Source organism: Pistacia vera, unplaced genomic scaffold, assembly GCF_008641045.1.
Source record: "Pistacia vera cultivar Batoury unplaced genomic scaffold, PisVer_v2 Contig702, whole genome shotgun sequence".
In the NCBI taxonomy this organism is placed as follows: Eukaryota; Viridiplantae; Streptophyta; class Magnoliopsida; order Sapindales; family Anacardiaceae; genus Pistacia; species Pistacia vera.
The window spans coordinates 10,752-17,392 of NW_022196560.1; the positions used below are offsets into that span (position 1 = coordinate 10,752).

A 6,641-nucleotide genomic window follows, 5' to 3' on the forward strand; every position below is an offset into this window, starting at 1 on the left:
GTTTTCTCCTTCTTGGATTGACGACGATGGGATGATTGCTCGCCGGTGTTTTTTTTTTTTTCTCGGCGACTGCTTTACAACGAACAATTTTTTTTTTAGATCAGAGAGTGGCTCTGATACCATGTTAAATTGAAAAATTATATGTTTTCAATTCATTGATTTATCACTAAGGAGTTACACCCTTATTTATAGAGAGTAAACATCTCCTAAATCTCTAATTATGTCAATTATGGATTACACATATTTTGTTAATATAATTAGGAGATTACATAATCTTTAGAAATATGAAATCGTATACCTGATATAACTAAAGATTACATAATATTTACTTGATTACAAAATATTATGAAAATCTTAAGAACAGTAATAGTATGGTGTTCCTTGACGATACATCATTATCAAAATGACTGGGAAAAATAGTATCCATAAGAGATGATGTTTGGCGGGCAAAGAAAGAGACTTGCTAGGATGAGCACTGTACCACGCTGGATTTGAATAGCTTTGGACGTTTCAATAAAATGGATTGATTTCAGTTGTGACTTAAAGAAAGCTTTCAACAAAGCTCGGCGAGATACATGTGCAAAAAGAAAAAGAGTTATTGACGAGACGAGATTTTAAAAAAAAGTCCAAGAAGTAACAAAAAGTGCAACTTTATTGTAATTTTAAAAGTTATTGAAGATTTAGAAATCTTCACCAGAATGTTTATTTATTAAGATAGAACGACTTCCTCATAAGTGCAATGATACAAAAAAAATGTTTATAATAATATATATATATATATATATACACCTCACTACATTATACTATAACAAAAAAACGATTGGGCGGCTATCGCAATGCCTAAGTGGCCTGAGATCATATGCAGGAGTGTGGAATTTGAGTTAGTGCAGCGGGTGCTGCGGCGCTGACAGTTAACCTAAGAAACAATAACAGAATGAGGGTCCAATTGTCTTTGACTTTCATTTTAAAAAGTATTGCCATGAGATTTCTCGGCACCATTCTTATTTGCTCTCTTTAAACCGACCATGAAGTAAACAAACATAAACAAAACCAATAAGTAATCAATTTTGATCTACAACACATAAAATTATTCAAAGTTAAAAAGAAGTAGAAGAATTAATTTATTCAAATGTGATCCGCCTTATTGGTAACACACAACATCTTAATTAATTACTTTAATTTACAAATCTATCTTAAATGCCAATTATACTCAAATTCCGAAAATAACAAAATTTCTTCATTTGTATTTCCTATAATTAAACATCAACTTTTACTTTAAATTCTGGAAAAACTTTATGCACATGATATGAACGAATCTAGAAAGAACGAGAAACTTATTCAATTCAAATCTTCCTGACGAGAATCGGACTGAGTGACCACACATACTTCATAACTCGATCCCCGAACCGAGCTGACTCACTCGCTTTATCTTCTCACAGTTACTGATCTCTCTTCTCTATACTTATTCTCCTTCCCCACCACATCCTTGAGTTGATTCCCTCCCCAAAACGTTTCAATCATCACCCTCTTTCTATTCGACAACCTTCTAACCTCTCTTTACAATCTCTAACCTTTTCATAGCACACACCAATTCAACCGAGTCACCTAAACTCAACGAACTCAGTCTCTCCCTAAACTCACTGAGTCGAATCGAAACTTCGTTTTAGCCGCGACAAATAATCCTCTTCGACCAATCCATAACTCTTCAACCAATTTTTTACATGCATGTGTAAAAAATCTGGCCTTTTACACATCTCTTAAGCAAACCCCGATGAATCAATCTCTCTAAGCAAATCATTATTCATAAGAGATGAAATTTTCTTCGTTATTAATATCTTTGTCTGAAATTGAACCAAGAAAGAAACCAAGAATCCGAAGTGGACAAAACATGTTCGAGATAGAGAGCGTACCATGTACCCATGAGAGAGTTCCCACGTAAGAGGGGTAGAATTGTCTCTAAATTCGGTGATTTAAGGATGTTTCTGCCGCCTGTGGAAGGGTACACGAGAGCGTGATCTTGAAGAATAAAACTTCCATGTTTGATGATTGATGGACGGTTATGAGACACTTGATGGCCATGACGCGTCGCGGGTGGTCTGGAGGCGGTCCATGAGGGTCTCGATGACGGCGGAGGCGGTGGCGCGTGAGCTGTGGCCGAAGTCGAGAAGGGATGTTAAGTGTTTTTATTAGGAGGTGAGATGGGTCGTGAGTTGTGGCGCGTAAACCGCAGGTTGAAGAGATAGGTTCTGGGATTGGAGACCATAGCACTCTGCTTTGAGAGACCTGTCTTTAATTATGCCAATTAGATTTGTTAGACGTCCCATGAAACCTAAAAAGAATCAAGTAGATAATGAAGAAGATGAAGAAAGTTAGTTGAGAGAGAGAGAGATGAGAGGAGTTTGGTGAGAAATAAGAAAGAGATTAAATTATGGTTGTGTAATCAAATGGTACAGAAGATGGTGTTTTATAATAAGTAGTTTGTTAATTATATGTTTTCTTAGTGCCGAAATATACGATAGAAGTTGATATCAACAATCCATTCCATGAAACGCCATTTATAACAGTAAACCAAATTACAGGTTACTTTCATTGGGGCACACACAATAAAGTAATCTTTTGGCCGTTGGATCTTTGCACGGAGAGATCCGTTCGTTGAAAGATATGTTATCTTAATGCTTTCAGTGATTGTCTATTTTGTAACTCAATAGTTTCCTACTGGTTCCTACTGGTTGGAAAATATTGGATTCTTCCTAAATTAACTTTTTAAATTAACTTACTAGTTAGGAGAGCTAATTCATTTTTTAAAAACAAAATTAGTATAAACTTTCTGTTTTGCGTTTTGTTACCCTCCTAATTGTTCTATCGTTATTAATTATTTACCCTAAAATCCTTCGGAGTTTGTGACAACCATTAAAAAAAAGGGTGACCAAAAGAGCAAGGAAAAATAATGTCTCCTTCGAAGATTAAAATAAGTAACGGCTCTCTAAATCTAAAGCAAATATACAATTATCAATTAACGGCTACAATTTATGGATGGTGATGAAAAAGAATAAAGCTACATAAATGCAAGTGGTCCCTGAAATAATGAAGTGTTGTTGGTAAGAAAGCAGCCATTTTGATTACTAAAATGCCTTACATAAAAGTTATTTAATCAATGAATTATTAATTTTTAAGAATAATTAAAACTTAAGTGATTTAGATGTTCCTGTTGTAATAAATATCTGGGTGTTGATATTTAATCAATCAGAAAATATATATACACGCACCTCAAAGTTTGTGTAATTAATTGTAGCTAATGCCATTATTTGAAAATTTCGCCATATACTTATAGTATCTTAGAATAAATCGGTAAATTTTAATATTGTTAAATAAAAGTAAGAGGTAGATAAAGATGTAATAGTAATATTGAATAATAATACTTCTTCCTCAGATAATGTTATTAATCATTTGATCTAATTATCGTATGTGAATTCATGCATACAATTCTGATTTGAAGTGTAATTTATCAATTCAGAGATTTTTTAAATAGAAATATATTTAATTGCCACGACTCTAGCAGTTTCTTTAACGTTTCGTCAACTATTACTATTAAGAACAATTCTACGTCTTAAAGAAATTTAGACATAATATTTATTGAAAAGTATAAGATTTTAATTAAAGATTTAATTCGTATACTTTTTATGAATTTAGTAGTAGAAGGACTTATAAGTAAAGAATGTAAGGTATCTGGACAGGAAAAATGAGGCTTTGATATGACATTATTTAAAAATAATACTAATAATAGAACAATGTGCGAGTTTATACCAAAAAAAAAACTCAACCCTCCTTATTTAATACTTTTTAACACAGTGGGATCACAAACCTGGGTGTTCAAACTTAGCAAAATTGTACTTGATTAGTTTCTTTTATTGCGTTGATATATTTTTCTTTGCCCTTTATTTATTTTAAGAACTATGCTGCTTCATATGTTACTTTTTTTCCTATTATATATTATAAGCAATGCCATTGTAGGCCCACAATTTATTTCTGAGATCAATAATTCTTTAAAAAAGTGTTTCTATCGCAAATTATATGAATTGTGGTAGCTCAAATGTTGCTAGTGAAATTGTCAATAACTCTTGTAAAATGTAAAAACAAAATTAACTATTTGGTGATGTGTTGGCGAGTCGGTGAGTTGGTAACAAGCCAGCCAGCTAAATAGGTCAAGCCCCAAAGCGCTGAAGTTTGAAACCTCTTGGGATTTTATTAATAATATATAAACGCCTTTGTCCCTCCCAAGGTTTGCTTCATGACACTTTGCCACCCAAAAAGTTTCACAATACCATTTTCCTACTCAAAGTAATATTCTGTTACTACCTAAAGCCGATGGCCGATTCCAACGGCAAAAATTCTTGTCAATTGTCAGCCACTGCAAACCTAAAGTTTTTTGTTCTAGCTGATTTTCGACTTGATGGAAGCTAATATTCAATCGGTCACCACCATTCAATCCATCGGCTCCACTCTAAGAATTCCTCTTACCCTGGCTCTGGTAACTTGCAGAATGCCGGTTACGAAAGTGAAGTATATGGGTATTAATGGAATTTAAACTTTGTGTCGAAAAGTGGTATTTTAAAACTTTTTAGATGAGGGAAAGTATCATCAAGGAAACAGGGACGGAGGGAGGGGATTAAGGGGTCAGTTGACCCCCTTAAGTTTTAAATTTTTTATAAAGTTTACGAAATTACCGTTAAATAAAAAGTAAATTACCAAAAAATTCAATCCATGAATAAATTATACTCTCTCTTTTGTTACTCTGTCAAACTCAAAACTAAACCCTTCTTCACCTTCCCATTTCGGTTCTTCTTCAACAACCCAGGTTTCAAAGTTTTTTCCTTTACCCAGACAAGTCCAATTTTCTCCCACCTATCAAGCCAAAGCCCTTTATTCTTCAATTTGTCAAGTAATCCTAATACATTTTATTTTGTATCTTTTATTTTGAAAGTTTAGATTAAATTACATATTAGGATTTAGAAAGATGAAATTGTCATTGGAACCATAAATTGTACCCATTTTTTTTTTTTTTAATTTGTGATGATATGTTGAAATAAAAGAAGTAAGAAGAATTTTTTTTAAGTTATTTTGGAGTTGGCCTGGGACCACATTGTTTTCCATATTGGCCGATTTTATATTATTTTTTTACGGAGAAGATGACTTCTTAAGACCACATTGTTTTACCATATTAGCTGATTTTTTATTATTTATGGAGAAGATGGGTTCTTGGACCACATTGTTTTACTCACTTTTATATTTGTTATAAAAAAGTATTTGATTCAAATGAGAGTAACTTTAATTGTTTATTTAATTGCACAAGTATTTGGTTATTTGAATAGATTTTTTACAAATATCAATTCAATTTGTTGGCATGTTTATGTCTAAATGAATCATTTGTTGCTTTTGATAAAAAAAAAAAAATTTGTGCCTTGTCGAATTTTATCTAGAAGATTTTTCTGACTTAGAACTCATAACACTTGATTCTAAACTTGATGTTATTTTAGATATGCACTCTAAATTCAAATTTATGGGATTGGAGATCTTGCAAAAATGATGGTTGAAACTAAAAATGATAGTTTTTCCATTCGTTATTTGTTAATGAAATTAACATTGATTCTACCCGTTGTTATTGCTAGTGTAGAGAGAGCATTTTAACAATGAATTTTGTGAAAAATCGTTTGCAAATAAAATAGTGATCAATGATTGAGATGCCTAGTTGTATACATAGAGAAAAATGTATTTAATAGTATTGATAATGAAGTGTTATATAACTTTTAAATCGTTTGCAAAATAGAATGAGTGATCAATGATTGAATGATAGCCTAGTTGTGTACATAGAGAAAAATATATTTAATAGTATTGATAATGAAGTGTTATAAAATACTTTTAAAAGATGAAATCTCGTCGAAGACAATTATAAATGTATTAATTAATGAGAATTTTATAAATATAAAACGACGCTATTTTTAATTTAAAATTATATTGTTCTTCCAACTTTGACTCATCTACATTTCATTTCTGGCTACATCCTTGAAGACAAACCTTGGGTGGAAAAAGTCAATACTCATATATGTAGGGGTTGAAAAAAATAGTATGCAACATTGAGGGATTTAAGTAATTTTACATTGACAATCAAAATCTCCAATTCGATTAACAATCAAAATCCCAATTTAAAATATTTAAATTAAAAGAAGAGAAAAGTTAAAGAATTTATTAAAATAAAAATGTCATGATTTGTATTTGGGTCATCTGAAATAAATAATCAATCAATTGTATTTTTGTAAACAATGGGGGTGAGTTTGTAAATTTTAAAGGTGTTTTTGTTATTTTTTAAACTAATAGGAACCATCGTAATTGTCTCAGGTACCCAAACCAAAACCTGTTTTTTATAGGGTTCCTCCAAAAATTCTAGGGTACCCGGTCCCGATCACCTTAATATATATATTCTCAAATATTTTTTAAATAAATTCACTGTAAATCTTCATGAAATTGAACAAAAACCTTTCTTAAAATTGTATAAAATATTTATCTTTATTATGTAATAACAAAAGGCCACGTACGATTTTTGGTTTTCATACATTAGATACCGTATTTTTTTCAGCTATTATTAT

The 6,641-nt window shown here is 31.5% G+C and overlaps 1 pseudogene; it reads right to left on the minus strand.

Moving 5' to 3' along the window:
* Positions 1-1,270: 1,270 nt before the first annotated feature.
* LOC116114195 lies at positions 1,271-2,324 on the minus strand (annotated as a pseudogene).
* Positions 2,325-6,641: the final 4,317 nt, after the last annotated feature.